The 21,134-nt window shown below is 40.7% G+C and overlaps 1 protein-coding gene and 1 long non-coding RNA gene across 3 annotated transcripts in view; one reads left to right on the top strand and one right to left on the bottom strand.

The window, feature by feature from the left end:
• The window catches only part of htr2cl1 (5-hydroxytryptamine (serotonin) receptor 2C, G protein-coupled-like 1), a 227,541-nt gene that overhangs the window by 31,654 nt on the left and 174,753 nt on the right, over positions 1-21,134 (top strand). The window lies entirely within an intron of this gene.
• Positions 16,888-20,738, bottom strand: LOC145421498 (uncharacterized). The gene is made up of 5 exons (XR_013902876.1): positions 20,446-20,738; positions 19,962-19,997; positions 19,433-19,585; positions 18,975-19,062; positions 16,888-18,392 (listed from the first exon to the last, which is right to left on the bottom strand). It is a non-coding gene; the product is annotated as an uncharacterized LOC145421498 (long non-coding RNA).

Raw genomic sequence — 21,134 nt, 5'->3', positions numbered from 1 at the left:
TATGAACACAAAGCAGAGATGAACTGATTGTCACAGTGATTCTACTTTAGAAACATGAAGAGGTAGAAATGGAGGCTTCAAGGCTGACTGCTTACCAGTTTGTTAGATGTTGAAGTTCAGGGTTTGGCTGCTGGGCTGGGGTTAGCACTCACTCAGTTAACATCACCCTTGGTTCTTGGTTAGAACTCGAAGTTGTGTAAGCAGCGTAATGTCGCTGTTTCTGTCCTGGATGCAGGGCTCTCATTCTTTTGTGCAATTAAAAGCATGCTATGGATCGTTTTCCTCCTATTTTCCTACTATTGAAATCATTGATTGTAGTGAAAGTGCCAGGGGAACCGATAAGCATGATCAATAGGCAGGCAGACTAACAATTCCAATAAACTGACTGGGAACCGGTTCTCAATTCTTATCCCTACTTGCATTAGGGTGTTGTTATCACAGACAAACATTGCCAGTGGTGTCTTGATACTCTGGTAGTGGCCATTTTTGGATACCAACAGACAACAAGGTCAGCTTTCGAAGGTTGGAGGAGTTGTGGGAGGGTAAATAATAAATTTGTCGAATTAAAATGTGACCCCAAAGTGTCCTTTACAAGCATTCATATGTGACAAGATGGAAGTGAGGAGTCCTTCTGGCCATTGCCATAAACCCAGTGTGTCACTCTTAAAACCCTCTGAATATTCAGATATTGAATATTGATGCCCTTTAAAGAAGAACAAGCTGTTCTCATTCCTTTCACTGAGGAATGCTCAGGCGGACACTTGGGCTGATTTGATCTAACCTTCAGAGGCTGTTTCAAGTGAATGAACCAACAGCCATTGTTGACCTGTAGTACATATGGTATTGCCTTAAGGCTCCAGCTAACCACTCGTAACTAAGTAGAAATGTGAAAGTGAGAAGGTAACATCAGCGGTAAGTGTTGTTCTGTGCATAGACAAGTTTTCCCTGCATGAAATTTGAGTTTAACTGAAGGTTTTTAAGTTTGCAATGAATGGCACTTAAAAATCCTTAGGAGAAACCAAAGCATATGAATACCAAAATAATGCTGAAGAGAAGCAAACTGTGGGGATTTTTTAAGTCTGAAGGATGCACCAAGTAAAATCTACTAAAATCCAACCAAGAAAAAATAGCACTGGATTCCTCAGATATTCCTCCATCCTCTGATTTGTGTATCTAAAGCTTTGCTCCTCGAACACCAAAACAGTAGAGACATACATGCTATATCACAGTCAAGTGGTCTGCTACTGTTTAGAAAATGTTCAAATCAGGCTGGATTAAAATGAAGTATGCACAAAGTTGTGGAGCCTGTAACAACATAGTAATCCTAAATCAAATATTTAACATTGTCTTTTCTTGTGTACCATTTCTGTCTTATGGATGTTATTGGTGTAATAAGTGGAAAGAATGGTAGCAATATAAAGACCAGAACACAAAGACAAAGTAAATGCTTTCCATTGTGAATCAAAGTGTTGTGAAATACGATCTTTTGGAATTGCAAAGACACAAGGACAATCACAGAAAGAGAAAGAAAACAACAGATGGTGAGAGAAAGGGGAATGCTTGCGAGAGACTGCCAAGGGCAATAAATCAAAGAAATCGAAAATAAATAACAGAAAATGAGGAGGGAATTAGGACAGATGAAACTAAACATCACTCAAGGTCTTCTCAAAGTAACATCTCTTAACAGCAAGTGAATCTGCCCCAGCAAACTGAGACCTCAATACCAGCAGATGAATTTCATCAAAGCAAAAAATAAGAAAAAAATTGGTTGTTGATAAATGCAAACAGTAAATAAATATGTAGCTCAGATTGTCAGCTTCAGGTTGTGCCCTGTACTTAACTTCATACCTCTGTATGCATTATATACAGTAATACTTAAAATGTACAGTATATATCCGAAATACTTTATTAAAACATTCTTCAAATGCTGTGGCAGCTGATTGCTTCGCAGATTTAGATATTTCCTTGACATGATCTATGTACAGTGGCCAAGATCAGCATGAGTTCCCAGGTTACTCAATGACAAATTAAGCAGATAAAAGATCTGGAATTGATTCCAAGGACTGAACGCACATATGGGATCTTTTTTATGTACTCGCAGCACCAGATCCAGAAGTATGCAAGTATAGGAGGTCATAAATAAGATGTAAACATAAATAGATAAATAAATAATCAGAGAAAGTAAAAACTTCATCAATAATCAGTAGTCTGGTTCATTCTTTAAAGTAATGAATAGGGCTGAAAGACTTCAGGAGGGAAATAAAGTGGATGGTGACAGAACCAAGTTGAGAACACTCTCAGCGGGTATCTCATTGTCCAAGTCTAAAATATAGGAATGCCTTCATGGACGTAAGTACAAAGAGTTTACAACATGCACACCATGGCTACAGTCAAGAACAAGAAGTCCATATTAGACTATGCCAAAACAAGCCTGCACAGCGTAAAAAAAATCCAAGATGAATAAAACCAAGACTAACTTGTATCTGAATGATGGGATTGTGATGACAGAAATAGCGGGGTGATGTACAGGGTTACAGTCTCTTCTCAGCTTCAGCCAGTGTAACAAAACAGGGTGTAAATGGATAACAATGCCAACACATTGAAAAAGTAACCCAAGAGTTTCTCAAGGCAAAGAAATGGGATGTTCTTCAGTGGCCAAGTCAGACAACTGACCTCAAACCGACAGAGCACACTGTTCACTGAAGGCAGAGAGAACCACAAACAAGCAGCAAATGACGGTGGCTGCAATAAAGCCCTGGCAGAGCATCCCAAGGGAGGAAAGACTGAATTTAGTGATGTCCATGGTTTATAGTCCAAAGGGAGTCATTTTCTGCAAAGGATTTTTAACAAACCATTCAAATCCTCATAATCCTTATATTAAACATGTCCAATTACTTTTAAAGCACTTAAAATGGGGAACTATAAAGTGGCTAAAATGTCTGAACAGTTAATGCAGTGATTTTATTAAAAACCTTGAATTAACGCTGAAAGTCACATTTTGATTGTTTGATTTAAATCCACTGTGGCGATGTACAGGGACAAACTATTTAAGAACAAAGGTCATTGTTCAAAAATGTGTGGACCTAATGGTGCATTGCATAATGTTGATATGGCAAACCTGTTAACAGCCATAATCTGTTTACACAGCAAACAGATACAGATACTGCATTAAAAGCACGTATGCCCACCTGTCACAAGTTAGGTAACCATTCCTGTTAGAAACATGTACTCTTTAAAGAACAGGTCTATTAAAAAATGATTTCTCCTTTGCAGTTTGAACTAGTGTGCCATGTGAGCTACTCTGTTAGAAAACATTTATATTTTTTTTATTTTTCCCTCTAGTTTTCTTACTGAAAAAACAAAACAAAAAACAGTGTCTCAGTGAACATTTGCCAGTTGGTTGCTGAAGGCTATAACCAGTTTGAACTTGGCAATCTCAGGTGAGTTCATGAGTGTAGTAAGAGTATTATGATGCATTACACTGAATTATGGCCCAAAGAATGGATGTATAAAGATTTTAGGAACCATTTACCTGCGTAAACACAGCCTTTTTATTTAATTGCATACATCTAATAAAGTGCATTAATATGACTATTTGCCTACCATTCACATTCACTCTTCTCATAAGCTTGATTTAATGGAGGACTGGGTATGTTTGAGGTTAAATAAATGAACATGCAGGCGCCGCATTTAAGAAACGTATGCAGAGCCACTTGCAGAACTTGAGGTTTAGTAATGAAGAAGAATCTGCATCTTCACATTAACTATCTGTTGAAAATCAGAGGCATTGTGTCTCGGTCTGAGAGTGCAGCTTGAATTTCTGTAGGCGGTGGCATCAACTCATCATGGGAATCAACATAACTCCACTGACAGTCCCTCTGTTGCTGATTCAGCAGCAGCAGCAATTTAAAAATCCCACATTGTCTTTACTCATCCTGTTTTTTCTCTTTCTCTGTCACTGACTTTTTTCTTTTATAGCACCTCTCATTGGTTGCTTTCCATTTCTCTTTCTAACCAGGTTCTTCCTTTCTCTATACACTTATTATCTGTACCTTTTCCCCCACGATAGAGCCCTTAGTGGTCTTCTCTTGCCTTTCCTCTGCCCTCTTCTTTTTTCTAAATCCTAACCTAGTGCCTTCGAAGGAATAAGAGACCAGGTGTTGAAAGCCGGCCGGCTGAATCACTCTTTTCATTGCCGTCACTCTGGGATTGTGTGGTTTAGCTCACCCACAGGCACAGACAGCTCAGGAGGAAGAGAATGAGGAGGCGAAGGGGAGGCGATAAGAAATTGATCTACTCTTTGTCAGTTTCTTGTTTACACTCGTGTGTCTTTTCCCAGAAACTTTTGTTCTGGTCCTGCCAGGTTCAATCTTTTTATCCTAGTTCTGCTTATGTCTTGCTATATTATGCCAGTTACATGTGGATTTAAAGGAGCTACACAGATAACAGCTTAATTTAAACATACGAGGATCCTTCGGTGACACTTTGTAGTGAATGAACGTAAGCATAAAATGTAAAGTTTTAGTATTGTTATCAAAGGCAGCTAATTGCTCTTAGAATTGGATGGCTCATGCCTTTATGCAACTCCTCCTCCTCTTACACCTTGCAGTGGCAGTCTAAGTCTTTGAGTATTACATGACCATAATGGTTAATTATTTACACCTGAAAAGAAGGCTGTAAGCAGCCAGAGGATTTAAAGGCTTGGCTTGGAAGGACAACCACATCTTACAAAATGTAAGATGCACTTTTTATGCTCTACATGCTGCAGTTATTTTCTTTGGCAGCTTATGAACCAGAATCATAGCATAAATGGGGGCTTATCCGGGATACCATTAGCAGTTAAGCTCACGTAACACCCAGAGACTCTTGCATTTCCATTATCATGCCAGTAGGATTTGCAGAGGAGTGTAAGGCACTGTTAAACTGCAGCAGGATGAATTCAACTGGAATTGACAGATCAACAACAAAACCCAGTGATGCAGAGTAGATAGAATGGCTTTCTTATAACACCTACAGATGTATACCTATTAAAAAAAAAGTAGATCCCTCCTTTCTTTTAGAATTGGATTCATTGATTATTTGCCATTCTTACAAAAATACTTGATATTTTGAGCTATCTAACTTGTCCAAATCAACCCAGTCATCAGCAGTCTAATGCTACCAGCTTAGAATGCTTCTGTAATGCTCCCCTCTATTACTTATACTTTGTCATACTTTTTAAATAAAAATATTAGTGCATTCAATCCAGATCTACTGGATCAGAAATAAATACAGAATTAGAAACTAACTTAGATAACATTGGTATTGATTTGTCAGGCTTTTGCACAGTTCCCTTTGCCCCCAAACAGGTTTCAAGACATGAAAAGCTGCATAAAAGGCTGAGATTATTTGTTCAAGAACTGTTTTCCATGTGATTGCATAGATTAAATTTTGCACTCCACCAGCAAAATGTAATCACAAGGATAAATTTATCTCAGAGGGGCCAGAGCCAACACTAGGTTTATGCTTTGTGGCATTCCCCAGCAGAGGTGGGTAGTAACGAGTTACATTTACTCCGTTACATTTACTTGAGTAAGTTTTTGAAATAAATGTACTTTTAGAGTACCTTTTTTGCACGATACTTTTTAATTTTACTTAACATTTACATTTATGTAGAAGAAACGGTACTTTTACTCCGCTACATTTCCAAAGTTCGACTCGTTACTTTTAAAAAAAAAAAAAATTAGTTTAACACATTAGATAACACGCCGCCAGTGAAGTATCCGGTAACTTTTTTACCAATCAGATGTGGCCATGCAGTCACATGAGCAGTTTGAAACTGTGGCGGGCAGAGCGGCCCAAGCGTTTCAAAGTAGCGGACACACGGAAAGAAGAAACATGAAAACATGGCAGAGTCTACGCTAGAGCTGAAGAGGATGAACAGCATTTTCCTCACATACAAAGAATGTTTCGCTTAAAAGCAGTACAGAAGAACAGCTATGTCTTCAGTGAGAGCCAAAACAAACCAACTTTTCAGCGTGAAACAACTCAACTCGTGTAACCTGAGGAAAAGGTAAGTTTTCTCTAAATATCTTTTTAGCTGTGGTTAGCTGAATGTCAGTTTTTTTTTTTTGTTTTTTTTCCTGTCCCGTTTGGCTCTTTTGCCATCAGAATTGTTGTCTAAAGGCAAAAAAAGATGCCCAACGGATTTACTTTACCAAATTGACCATCCCAGCCTTGCCATAATGGTCCATTTGATTCACCTTTTATTGTTTATTTTATTTTCACTTGCTGAATACGGGACAGACTTGACTGGGGGAAGGAAAGAGGGAAAGAGAAACAGCTGAGAAGAGGGACAGGGGAGAAGGGCAAAAAACCAAAAACCAACAGAATGAGCAGGAAAAAAAATAAAAAAAAATGCATCTATCGATCACCTGGATCACCTGCTGAGAAAGAAAAAAGAAAACAAGCAGAAGAGAACAAGAGTAATAGAATAAACAACATCACAATGATATATGGGAATATGACAGTAAATACTAAATATTAAACATTATTGTGCAGCACATAAGATCAACAGAACACAGTGTGCTTTGAGGTAGGAGCCAAAAAGGGTGTAGTTTGTGGGTGTGATCACCCGTGTGTACACCTGTGAGCATGGACGCGCTTGTTTTTTTAAAAGGTTCCTTCATGTAATGATCTGCTAGAGGGTGTGGGGGGGCCACAGCCCCGTCCTCCAGGGCATGAAGCAGGTATGGAGGAGATCAAAACTCCAGACATCCAGAGGCCCCCAGAACACAAGAGACCAAGGAAGACCAACAGAGGGGCAGCCGCGCCACTGTCCCAGAAAGAGCTGAGGAGAGTCCCAGATGAGGGCTCACTCAGCAGCCGCGGAGCAGAAGCCAGGGGGAGTTGCAGTGACGCGCCCGTGAGCTCCGCCGGCAGCCAGCTGTGCCAGAGTGACCGAGCCCCAGGCCCCAGGCGGGCACCCCACCTCCGAAGTGGCCCGAGCGAGCCCCAGGCTCCAGGCCCCGATAAGCGGCCGCCAAGGAGTGAGCCGGTGTGTACCTGGACGCCCATCCCCGGACACAAAGAACCACCAACGCACCGACACCTGAGGGAGTCCGCCATTGGCAGGGGAAGTGGTGGTGGTGGGAGATAGGCCTCCAAACCTTGGAGGGCCTGAGATGTCCCCAGAGAGGTGGCGCCTGACACCCAACCTGACATATAGACACAGACATACAGGCACACACAGATACAAACATTCATTCCCACCCTCATGCTCTCATATGCACTTACTCCACACTCAACCAACGTGGAGACAGACATAAAGAGACGCTGTACACACGATCACACTCCTCAAGCGTACTCTACGAACCGGGTCTAGGTACCCTTGCCCCTGGAGGGGGGAACTGCACCCAGACCCAGGTGGTGCTGAATGTCAGTCTTATGTTACAGCAGCTGTGTCGAGCTGCAAGTCATATTTTTGGCGCTACGTTGTAGTGAGATAAGTTTGTGGGTGTTTTGTGCAGCTTCGGCTGTCCTTTTAACTGCTTGCTGGTTAGCTAGCGTGAGCTATAAGCTAACAGCTAGCCTGGTTAATGACGCTAGAGTTCCACGCACATGCAAACAGCTCGTCTCTACTGCTTTAACTGTTAAAACAGAAGGCAATACTGCGGCTGACAGGGTTTATTATGTGAAACAGCAGCTTGTTTAGTTTAAACAGTCTGCATTAAGCTGGGCAAACACTGTGCGATTTTTTTCAGTCACGTTATTCAGCTCCTGCTCAAACTGTACAATTAAATCTCAGGGGTTAGAGCTTCAACAGCATTCCGAGGGAGACTGGGGACATTGAGTCCGAATGGACCATGTTCAGCGTCTCCATTGCCGAAGCTACTGCATTGAGCTGCGGCCGCAAGGTGGTTGGTGCCTGCCGTGGTGGTAATCCCCGAACCAAATGGTGGACACCAGAGGTGAAGGGAGCCACCAGGCTGAAGAAGGAGAACTATCGGGCTTGGTTAGCCTGTGGGACTCCGGAGGCAGCCGACAGGTATCAACAGGCCAAGCGGAATGCGGCTCGGGCAGTGGCTGAAGCAAAAACTCGGGTGTGGGAGGAGTTCGGAGAGGCCATGGAAAAAGACTTTCGGACTGCCTCGAAGAGATTCTGGCAAACCGTCAGACGTCTCAGGAGGGGAAAGCGGTGCTCTACCTGCACTGTGTATAGTGCTGGCGGAGCGCTGCTGACGTCGACTGAGAAAATTGTCAGGCGGTGGAAGGAATACTTCGAGGACCTCCTTAATCCCACTGACACGTCTTCCGAGGAGGAAGCAGAGTCTGGGGATGAGGGGAATGACCCGCCAATTTCCGGGGGCGAGGTCACTGAGGCAGTTAAACAACTCCTTGGTGGCAGAGCCCCTGGTGTTGATGAGGTCCGCCCCGAGTTCCTGAAGGCTCTGGACGTTGTAGGGCTGTCCTGGTTGACACGCCTCTGCAATGTTGCGTGGAGATCAGGGGCAGTACCTGTGGACTGGCAGACCGGGGTGGTGGTCCCCATCTTTAAGAAAGGGGACCGGAGGGTGTATTCCAACTACAGGGGGATCACACTCCTCAGCCTCCCTTGGAAAGTCTATGCCAGGGTGCTGGAAAGGAGAGTTCGTCCGTTAGTCGAACCTCGGATACAGGAGGAACAATGCGGTTTTCGTCCTGGTCGCGGAACACTGGACCAGCTCTTTATCCTCTCCAGGATACTTGAGGGTGCATGGGAGTTTGTCCAACCAGTCTACATGTGTTTTGTGGACTTGGAGAAGGCATTCGACCGTGTCCCTCGGGGTGTCCTGTGGGAGGTGTTGCGGGAATATGGGGTGTCTGGCCCATTGCTACGGGCCATTCAATCCCTATACAACCGTTGCAAGAGCTTGGTTCGCATTGCCGGCAATAAGTCGGACTCGTTCCTGGTGGGTGATGGGCTCCGCCAGGGCTGCCCTTTGTCTCCGGTTCTGTTCATAATTTTTATGGACAGGATTTCTAGGCGCAGCCAAGTGGCGGAGGGCTTTCGCTTTGGTGGCCTCAGAATCTCATCTCTGATTTTTGCAGATGATGTGGTTCTGTTGGCTTCATCGGGTGAGGGCCTCCAGCTTGCACTGGAACGGTTCGCAGCCGAGTGTGAAGCAGCGGGAATGAGGATCAGCACCTCCAAATCTGAGGCCATGGTTCTCAGCCGGAAAAGGGTGGAGTGCCCACTCCGGGTCGGGGATGAGTTCCTGCCCCAAGTGGAGGAGTTCAAGTATCTCGGGGTCTTGTTCGCGAGTGATGGGAGAAGGGAGCCGGAGATCGACAGACGGATTGGGGCTGCAGCTGCAGTAATGCGGACGCTGCACCGGTCCGTCGTGGTGAAGAGGGAGCTGAGTGTAAAAGCGAAGCTCTCAATTTACCGGTCGATCTACGTCCCTACCCTCACCTATGGCCACGAGCTGTGGGTAGTGACCGAAAGAACGAGATCGCGGATACAAGCGGCAGAAATGAGCTTCCTCCGAAGGGTGGCTGGCCTCTCCCTTAGAGATAGGGTGAGAAGTTCGGCCATCCGGGAGGGGCTCAGAGTAGAGCAGCTGCTGCTCCACATCGAAAGGAGCCAGCTGAGGTGGTTCGGGCATCTGACAAGGATGCCCCCTGGGCGCCTCCTGGGTGAGGTGTTCCAGGCATGTCCCACCGGGAGGAGGCCCCGGGGCAGACCCAGGACACGCTGGAGAGATTATATCTCTCGGCTGGCCTGGGAACGCCTTGGTATTCCCCCGGATAAGCTGGAGGAGGTGGCTGGGGAGAGGGAGGTCTGGGCCTCTTTGCTTAGGCTGCTGCCCCCGCGACCCGGCCCTGGACAAAGCGGATGAAGATGGATGGATGGATGGGTTAGAAGTTCATAGGTCACGATGCAGGGTCTCACACTATACGGCCTGATGCTCTGATGCGACCTGAGTGCTCAAACTGTGCGTCCATAACATGAAGCTTATCATACAAAATCTGTCTCTCGCTCTCCCTCTCTCTCTTTCACTCACACAGACAGACACACACACACACACACACACCATCAACTTTGTTAAATTACTAATGAAAAACATTGACCAGGCAGCTGTGATTGAGCAGCAATGTCCATCCAACTCTTTTCATGGTTGTTGTAGTCGTGATAATTTTGTGAGGCCACATTGAAAAGCCTCGGATACGAAAGCATAGAGCTGCCACCCAGGCAAAAGAAAAATAGAGCTATATCACGTTATAACATGAAAAGTTTTCGTACAATATACCTTTCCACGTTTGAATAATATAATATCACATTATTGCAATATACATAATTATCATGTTCGTACAATATAAATATTATATTGTACGAACGTGGTATTATATTGTTCAAATGTGAAAGGTATATTGCACGAACATGAAAAGTATATTGTTAGAACAATAAACTTTTCACGTTATAATGTGATGTAGCTCTATTTTTCTTTTGCCTGGGTGGCAGCTCTACGCTTACGTACTCGGATGAGCTTGCCTCATCCTACAAGTTGTGCCTCCATCTCTTGTGTCCAGATCACACGCTGCACTGCCGTGCTGCTCCACCTTTTCTCTTTTATTTCTGTGTTTGTGCGTGCGCAGTGTGAGAGGCTGCATTGAGGGGCGACAGGATTTCAAACTGGTTTGATTATCATGCGACCATACGATTGATGATTGGGAGCTGGTCGTGAGGTGTTAACTACTTTTCGTTACCCCATGTATACTACACGATGCACACACGATTAAGGCAAAACTTGGGCCAAACGGTTGCGCGACTGAAAAATCGGCTCAAAATGGGCCAAAAATCGCACAGTGTATGGCCAGCTTTTGGAGGCTAGCTCCAAACAAACATCTGCAGCTTGGCAGTGTATACAGCACTATAATGACCAGACCTAATTCTTTTGAAAACCATACATCTTTCCACAGGTCCCCACTTCATCAGACATCACCTGGACTCAGAGCTGGATGAGGCCAGCACAAACAGCAGCCTAACCGACTAAGATGATGGATCCATGGGGTCAGGAAAGCCAGAAGCAGAGGAACTGGAGAGGTACCTTTCATGTCCATTCACTGGAGGTGTGGATCTATTGCATGGCGTTCCTCACATCAAGAAGCTGTCGATCAAAGTCAATACAGCTCTTCCTGCATCTGGAGCTTGTGAAGGACTTCTCAGTCATGCAGGACTCCTGTTCACTGCTAAACAGTTACAGCTTCACAGCAAGAACCTTGAGAGCAAACTGCTGCTGAAGCTTAACCATCACTTCACTGAGTGAAGAAATGGCACATTTTTGCTAAATATGCAGAAATAGATGCACACCCATACAATTTATGGTAAACTGAGCTGCCTTGTATGAACATATGTTGAAGCTGCCTCGTTCTGTTTTCTCTGAGGCTGCTGTGCCATTTGGAGCAAAAATGAATATAAAGTTTACAGCATATCTTGTCACTGGAAATTGTTTGCACTGTTTATATGTTTATATTATTTACTGTAGGTATTGGTGAAAAAAGCTTTATGTTGTGAAAACTGAAATCTGGAAATTAGAATTGTTGTGCCTTATTTTGTTGATCTTTTTATATATATTCCTTTTGAAAATGGTAAAATTTGTATATTTATTTATTTTTGTTTGTCTGATAACATTTATTTAAAAAATAAATCTGACATTTCAAACAGTTACTCGCTACTTGAGTAGTCTTTTCGCCAAGTACTTTTTTACTCTTACTTGAGTAATTTTTTTGACGACTACTTTTCACTTTTACTTGAGTAATAATATTTTAAAGTAATGCTACTCTTACTTGAGTACAATTTTTGGATACTCGACCCACCTCTGTTCCCCAGCACGAAGTTATGATAAATGACCAATGATTAACAAAGGAAGTTCAGAGTGTTTTTAATAAAACTTGAACTTACACTGCTGCTGAAACTGAATAATGCCAAGGCATTACCACATGTAGTGCAAATAATGCATTTCCAAATTACTCAGCTGGACTGAAAACACCTGGTTTAATTTCACAGTAAATTTTGATTCTGTCTAAGACTCTGTCATTTTTTCTACAATATCAGTATCAGATCCTTTCTATTCAGTTTTTTGACATACCACTACGCAAAACGAGAGGCCGAATGTACAGAACCAATGCTAAACTATTCTAATAAATAATCAATAATTTGACAATTACCCAAAATAAGTCAGCATATTCATACAGCCAGACTTCCAAATCACCATCTGTAACATTTCCAGCATTTCTTTCTGGAGAGAAACGTTTTTCTTATATGTGTAATCACTGTATTTTCTATTTATAGTGTATTGTGATTTTATGTCAATCTTACTGTACAGTAAATCTTTTTTGTGTACTGGAATGTAAGAGCCCAACAAGGGATATTTGCAACAGCTACAAACTCTATATAAAGCACATCAGTATCACTATGTCAACTAAATAACTACAAATATATAAAAACATATCTAAAATATCTGTTAAAAAATCCAAAACTATAAATATCTGCTCCCCAATAAATAATTGCATACTGAGAAGTGACTAAATGTAAATTTGTTGAAATGTCCAGAAAACAGTAGCAGGGAAGAAATTGTTTTACAGCTAATTAAAAGAAAACATCTGCTCTTACTTATTTTATTATATTAATTACATGATGATGATAGCAGCATAAATTCAAAGATTTTAGCAAACTGAATTATAATTTGAAGTAGACCTGAGGAACAAACAGTCCTTTTTTTATATCTCAGAAATTATTCACCTTTAAAAGTAGAACGCTATCGTGTTTGGCACAGTCGATGTTAATTCAATAACTTCCCACAATATTCCAGGAATTGACAGACCCTTTGGGGACAGAACGTTGCTTTACTAAGTAATGCTGTCTCAGTCGATCAGCGAGTTTAAATAGGAGTTAAAGTCACATCCTCAGCAGTCTTCTTCCTCTTTCTGAATCCCTGTCCACAGTGCCAAGTTCCCACAATGCCCTTGGGCGGTGTTCACAGAGAATTTTGTGCATGGGTGTTTGTGACAGTGATGCATCTGTCTTCCTGTCTGTGGACATTAGTTTAAAAAAAAGAAAAGAAGAAGCTTTGAGAGATCACCGCTTTCAAAGTCGTGGTTCTCCTTTCGCCTCACCACCCACACACACACACACACACACACACACACACACACACACACACACACACACACACACACACACAGGCTCAAACAGTGTAGCTAATGGCAGAAGACAGGTGAATATGACCACATGACTTTTTTGGTGTAATTTTTCTTACTGTCAGCTCGCACACAAGGCAGACCCAACAATGTCAACACACGCAGGTGATGTCTTTGTCCATTATATTCACCTTCCAAACTTCCAAACACGACCATGTGGTTCAGCTGCGGGTTGTAGCTGTACAATGCGTGTGGGTATCTCAGCAGGCTGGCTGTGTGAGCAGATGCCAGCCCCCCAGTGCTACTTTGAAGGTACTATCAGTGCACACATGTATCAAAAGAAAGAGCAGATACACAAAAATAAATAAGATCTTTTAACATTTAAACACCAAGAAGCCTGATATCTGGGACAGGCCTCTGGTTGAGGTGCGCACATTTTCTATCATTACAAACATCCTGGGTGGTCTGTTTTTTTGTTTGTTTGTTTTAGGGGGGTGTTCCCCCTGTATTAGTAATCTTCTGATAATATTCAGTTTGAACTACAGTTCAAATTAAACACCTGGTCACGTCTACATCCCTAAAACATTACATTTTCAAAGTTCATTTTAGTAGATTCACTCACAGCGGGGGTGAATCTGCCTTCATTTTTAATATTAAGCTCAATTGCATTCGTGGCATTAGCTAATAGCAAGCCATCCTGACAGTGCTGACCACTGAAAGAATAGATCGTCCACAATGGCAAAAGCCACCTTAGCTTATTAGGCCACAATTCACTTTTATGTATTTTCTTCTTCTGGTGGAGTTTAAATGTGCTTCACAAGATTGGTTGCCAGGCAGCTGAGAAAACATTCGATGCTAAGTAACAGTAGGCCTAAACAACTGAATGTAATTGTAATCCATTACAATTACTCAGAGTAATGTGCAAAAAACTACTAATACTAAAAATACTAATAATTTAAATGCCTTTCATTACAATTCTAATGTTTGCATCTATTCTATATGTAGGAATTTTTGGGGGGCATTTTTGCAGGTCTGCAAAGCCACCAGGATAAGTTTGAGGCTGAGATGCACTACAAGGAGCTGTTTCTATTTCTGTATTCTAGCATGTCTGGCATTCATTTGGCTGTACTGAATTTGCACCATTTCTGTCTGACCATCAAATCAATTGTGTTGCTTTAAGCAACCTGAGCCTCCTGCCTGCAGCCTCAGCCGACCACGCCAATGCAGTGGGACATTACTGTCAAACAAGGCTTTCATTGCTGGGGATTCTGCTATATTTTCCTTCTGAAATCAGGAAATAAAATAATACAACTGAACTATTCTGTGAAGCTTGCTTATCGGCAGTGAAAGTGCTGTCAGTATCGCAATGCTTTGTATCAAACCTGAGGAAACATGCTACGCGATTACTCATTTATCAAAGTTCAAAACCCAATCTATGCTTCGCTTTCTGCCATCCCGTAGGTAACATATAGCTGGGCATCTTTTAGCAATAGGTCCTACAATACACCAAAGACTGTATGCATGAAGCTACAGGACATAGCAGGAGTTTAAGATGAAGTTGTAACGGAACAGTAAAGAGTAGTTCTGCTATATTCTGCGTGTGGATTTTTGTGTGTTGTGTGTCCATCATTGTAGGTGGAAGACACTTACTCCCATTTGCTCTGCTTTGTTGTTGATAAGCTCAGACAAATCCACTCTGTCGCTCTAATCTGAGAGATTTAGGAATGTGTTTGTTCCGCTCTCTCACTGGAGCCAATGAAACTAACCCAAACACACACAATATGTTGGTGTATTGTTGGATATGGAAGAATTGAGTCATCAGTGTGCCACATGACCTCTGTCTTGGTTTGTGGCCAACGCAGTCTTTCTTTCTCTCTCATCAACAATCACACAGCATACAGTCATTCCATGAAGAGACAATGATCCGACTAGCAAATATTAGTCTGTACAAAGCCTCAAATAATTAATTCTTCTGTGTGACTGAGCAGCATTGTTTTCTTATGACTATAAAAAAACATTGCAATGAGCCACACTGTGAGCCACACTGTGATACTGCCTAGCATACAACATAGTTTTCTGTGCTGTAAGGCTATCCTGGTGTGCAAAGTATTAAATATTATCCACCTGTAAGACTTCATGTGGATTAAATCTAACAAAGTAGTCAAATGGTTGTTCAGTTGCAAACAAACACTAAAGTTTTGTTTTCCTATGGGCTATAATCAAGAATAGACTCAGACATCCATAAAGAATACAATTTACAAGGCTAAGTAGCGTTAGAGGCTATAGTGTGCTTGCTAGCTTGTAGAAGTAAGTGCCATGCTGCCATGATAATTTTGGATGTAAACGGAGATGATAAATTAAATACTTGTTAGGTTTCAAAGGCTTAGCTGACACAAATAGTTTTACGCAAAACTAATCTGTCAGTAGGTTAATATAAACTCAGCAGCACATGCAGAAGTTTGATTGACTGGGTTAAACTGGGAAAGAAGGATGTTGCCACTATGGCGGCACCTACGTTTTGGATGCTTTTTAATATTTTCTATTAGAATTTTGAAGGCTCATAATTAGTGTTTTAGCAATACCATGTTGGTTTTTAAAGCCAAAAAGTTACTATAGCTGAATGACATGAGTGCTAATTCAAAAACTACAACTAGCTAGCTTTGTTAGCATGCTGCATTCATAAACTATGAGACCTATGAAAGCTTGTGTTTTGCCAGTGAGGAGAAAAAAATCCCATCCATAAATCAAAATTTCTGGTTATTATTTTTTAAAATTTCCTGAAGGTTAAAATCTGGAAATTTCAGATCATTAACTTAAAATGTTGACTTTCTGAGAAGTTTGGATCAGTAAGTCTACCTAGTGAGATACCTCACTTAGAGTTTTGGGTTTTCAAAGAAGTCAGAAATTTTGAAAGAAAGAAATACGAGATAACTTAAATTCAACTTACCTCTGTTTGGCAAAAATTAGTTTTGCAGTAGCAGAAAAAAAGTTTTCATAGATACCTGCTAATAAAAAAGCTTAATAAATTCCTATAATGTCGTTATACAAAACTGCAGCACAAACTTTTTGGATGGTCTCTCCCACACAGCAAGTCTAAATTAAAAATTATTTTATAAGGCACCAGCAGCACAAACACAGTTAAAAGATCCAGGTTGCCAACTCTGCTTACTGGAAATACGCTCTAGCAGTTGCTAATAAAGGGATGTTGGGATATAGGACACCTGTCAAAGTGGCCACAACCCTAGCATTCAACCCCCCACAACATCAAGGCTGACCGCATGCTTTAAACGCTATAAATGGATTGATTTGCTTTTGGAACCAGCTTAAATTGGACATTTTTCAGCCCTGGAGGCTGTCATTCAGGTACTACACTTGAGTATGTCAAGTATGTCTATTTGTGTCTTCCTACGGCTGAAAGAAGACACTAGAAATAGTCAGAGAATCAGGAATGACCTTGACCCTTGTTTGTTGATGCTTGGTTTAAATTATTTGGGATTTCACCGCACAGAGGTTTGGATTCAGAAACGACATTAGCAAAATGGTTGATAAGCCAACACTTAATAAGCTGGTAGGTTTACGTCTTCCTTTTAGGAAAAAAAAGAACAAATAAGCTTGATGGTGAGAGTCACGGCAGCAATAACAAAAAAGAGACTAACTTTTTTTTAGTCTTTTCAAGGGATTTTCTGGCAACAAATATTGCCTGCCTTGTCCTTAAAAGTGATACACTGAAAAAAATATGTTGTTGGATTTACTTAATTCAATGGTGGACATTTGTTGCACACAGATGTTTTGCTTTGGCAGCAACTTAAACAATTGAGTTAAATTAACACAATTTATTCATGTTCAATAAACCTGTGCAATTTGTGTTGATAAAATGTGACTTAAACATGTTTTGATGAAGTAATTTGAGCTCTTGGAATATTTTAATCCTTCACAATTTTTTCACTTTATCCCAACACCATTCAATAACTTTTACCCAATACTACTTGGTCACTTAAATACTACATGTTATCTTCAAATTACATTTTGCTATTATATTCTAGTATCAAATACACAATTTTCAAATGGAGGCCTTATAACAGATTGTATTGTTCTCTTCCAAGATGGTTGCTGGCATCCACCAGTAACCTTTAAAAACAAAATGTCTAATTTCACTGCAGTAGGTAAAGAATTAAACTGACATTACTCCTCCACTGAATCTACATAAATCAACAGTTAAATAATGTCAGTTCTTCCGTGTTCTCTGGAATCAATCACAGCAAAGAAATTAGACTGTTTCTTTTGAAAAATGTTACAGGACAATACAAAACATTCTATTTAAGGCCTCTGACGTCAAGATTCAGTTAAACAACAATTATAACTAAACAATTTGAGGAAATGTTAGTTTCCATTAACATTAAATTAGGTTACTGAATTGGCAAACACCTTCCTATTAACATTACCCATTTTACCCCAATAACTAAAGAAATTAGCACTTGCAGGTCAAAACCTTTATTCAAGAGACGCAAAAATAACATTGATACAGTGACTGTCAAAAATTACAGCACTGATCATACTGTGACATCTTGGTTCAAAACAGCAAGCTTAGAAATATTCAACGTTCTTTACTTCAACTGAATGAAACTGAAAATACCATTTCACACGACCCATATGGGATATTTAGACTGTATAACTGTTCATGCTACATCTCTTCACTAGTAAAAGAAAGAAAAAATACAAAGAGAAATTTAAAAATGCTGCCAAACAGACAAACAGAGAACTTGTACAGAGCAAAAGGAAAAACAAACAACAACAACAAAAACGGCTCGTCCTCATGGCAGTTGCAGAGTATATAAAAATGAACCCTGCGATCTGCTCCTGGAATTGAGCTTCAAAAATGCAGCAGAACAAGTGTGAGATTTAAATGTCCTCTCACCTAGAGCTGATCACCTTGCATGCATAACAGTGAGCTTTCCTTGCAGGAGCAGTTTTGTCTTAGTTGTGAGCTTTCCTTGAGAGCTGAGTTGCTTCCAACTCCATTACCACCCTTTGAATCACCTCAAAAGTGTAGCAGAGTTGTGATGGGTAACTCATGTTGAAGGAATAAAAAAGGTCCAAACAGCATGGCTACTGCAAAGGTCACGTTATCCAGATCTTGAAGAACAACATCAGAAAAGTCATTGCCTGGCGCATCTCTGGAGACAGATGTTCATTGTGGTTTTCTCAATCTGTGCAGTGGCCTCAGTCAAGTCCTGGTTAAACACAAAACATTTTTTTAAGATTCCCTTTTAAACTCATCTCTTTTGAATCTACCAGTTCTAATGTTAGAGTAATTTAAACCATAGTAAATAGCTATAGCCAAAGAGTGGCCTGCCATGCTGCCATTCATGGTCTAACAGAGTTTCTAAGAGAGGGTGAAAAACATAATAATTTCAAATGCTTTACATTAGTTTTTGTTAGAAAGACACCGGCCCATCAGAAATCCAGGTTATGTCACTCAGAAGATGTTAGAATTTAGACTTTCAGCCCCACAATTTGGTTAGCTGTTGGTCAGTTGGTCTTTTTTTCAAACAAAAGCTAATGTAAATACTGGGGGGATTTTTCTTTGTTCACTAGAATGACAAATTTAAAGTTTTTTCACACTGATGTGACCCCTAATACAGGGGTAGGGGTGGGGCCTCAAGGGCCGGCGGCCGAGTTCACTACCAGGCCTCATGTGAACTTCAAATTATTAAAGAGGACTACTGGTCCTAACCAGTCCAATGAGGATCAAGTGGATAACTAAATGCATTTTTAAATGTTGCAAAGCCACAATCTACTCATAAAACACTCACCATGAACTCCTGCACCAAGATGTTGCAATTGTCTTTCACACAGATGCGGAGCACTTTGATGAGACTCCCTTTGAGCATTAATGTCATCCTAAAGTATTATAACAAAGAAAACAGAGATTTGTGAACTTTTCAGTAGCACAGAAGAAAATGATCCCAGACAAAAACTTGACTTTTTAAACCAGTCAACATGCAACACCAGCATCTACAAAGCAATATCAAAAATTCCTGTTTGACATCAACTTTATGGATATATAGTTTCCAGAACATATATTTTTAAAAAAAGATAATTTTTTCTCAGTGGGCCAGTAAATGCATGACAAAAAAGAATGGCATCCTTTCAGTGGAATCAGTACTCACAGGTAATAGTTGACTGTTTCAATGGATGCAGCATAAAAATCTTTTACTGACCTAATGCAATACATATACACTTTGTAGTTAAAGAATTTTAAAGTTCTTACTGTCATCATGGCAGCTACATCCTTTAGCTTTGTGCACTGTTCCCCCGATCACTTTGCAAACACTTTCAGCAGACTGTCAGAGAGAAACTCAGCTCCGTCAGAAACCTTGACTGTAAAGGCATGGTTGGGATGCACTGGAATGCTGCATTTCATCTGAAATGACATAAAATTATTTTGAAATAACAGCAGGCACTGTGCTTGGTTAATAATCAGTAATGTTTTGTTGAATAAAAACTGTGTTTCCAGATCTTATGGGATTAAAAAAATCCAAAGATGTTTGTTTCTGATTTGCAACCCAAGAACCCACAAGTTACAACCTCATTTTAGTTCAAGTGTGCATTAATGTGAGTCCAGTAATCACCTTTCTGACAATACATACAGGTATAAGTTAAACCTATGGCAGATTTTGGATTTCTCAGTTGTATTAATAGGGTGGTCTATTTGTGTATGCATGCACCTAATAATTATACAAAACCTATTATAATTAAGTTACAGAAACCTTAAGCGAAAATAGAATATACTTTCTTACCATAACACCTTGAACCCACAATCCATCAGCTGACTCCTGGTGAAATGCAGAATAGAGGTTGTCTCTCAATGTGCAGCAAAAAAAACAAAAACAAAAAGAAAAGGACAGCAGGTGAGGGCAGGAGGGGTAGGGATGTAAGCTAGCATAATGCCGCTAATGATATTAGCTAAAGCTATTCAATGTCCAAAATCTCACTAACACCACGGTGCAGTAAATACACAATGTAACTGAAGAGTCAGTTGGCAAATCTATTCACACAGAAAACCAAATTATGTTATGAGTGCCTCATAATTAGGTTTAATGTGATATTACGGCTCTTGTGCCAAAGACAAATTCAAATGAAAAAGCGCCAATTCTTTGACAACAGATAAAACAGCAAATAAGCTAATGGCTCTTTTTTAGCATGTTACATGGCGACACTCTAGACGTTTAACTACATTTGGCTGAAATATGGTAAATATTAATTCAAAAAATCAAGACATACCAAAAACGTAGAGTTGGCTGCTCGACTTGACTGAGATGGATGCCTTTTTTGAACCACGATCCAAAGCCCGCGAGATGAAATCACGCGTGGTTTCACGAGATTTAACGTTGCTATCTTATTGACTTACTTCACCTGAACATGATATGAACAATTTAATACACCCTTTCTGCATATCATGTAGTTTTTACACTATATAGTTACATTTATCTTTAAAACATGAGGTAATTGTGTTAAATACATGCAAGATGCTTACATAAATCCAAGAGATGGCCAGTCCCTTTTTTTCAGTGTACGGTGCTTGTAGCCTGAGATGCAAACACAGAGGATAATTTCTGGTAATGACTTAATCCCCTATCCTCTTTCACCTGTTCTCCTTTGATCTTGCTTGGGTTCAAATATTTGCTGCAGCAGGATTATGCTTTGATACTGTCAGAAATTATGGCATAAAATTATGATAAAAGTAAACGTCGTGATAATAAATTACTTTGAGTAAAAGCTTCTGACAGGTCCTGCTTACTTCAAAGTCACCCTCTTTGTTTAATTTCAGTTTTTTTCCCCACAATCCTTTCATCAATGAGTCATAGTGGATGTTGTCTCATTGCTGGTGGCTGGCCTGTTTCACCGACACCTGAACTGTGCATCACTCGTCAGCCTTGGTGTTTGTCTCTTACTTTAATTTTGGTACAAGG

Source organism: Astatotilapia calliptera, chromosome 3 (genome assembly GCF_964374335.1).
Source record: "Astatotilapia calliptera chromosome 3, fAstCal68.1, whole genome shotgun sequence".
Lineage (NCBI taxonomy): Eukaryota > Metazoa > Chordata > Actinopteri > Cichliformes > Cichlidae > Astatotilapia > Astatotilapia calliptera.
The sequence above is the reverse complement of the archived record's forward strand: the minus strand, read 5'-3'. Positions and strand labels throughout refer to the sequence as shown.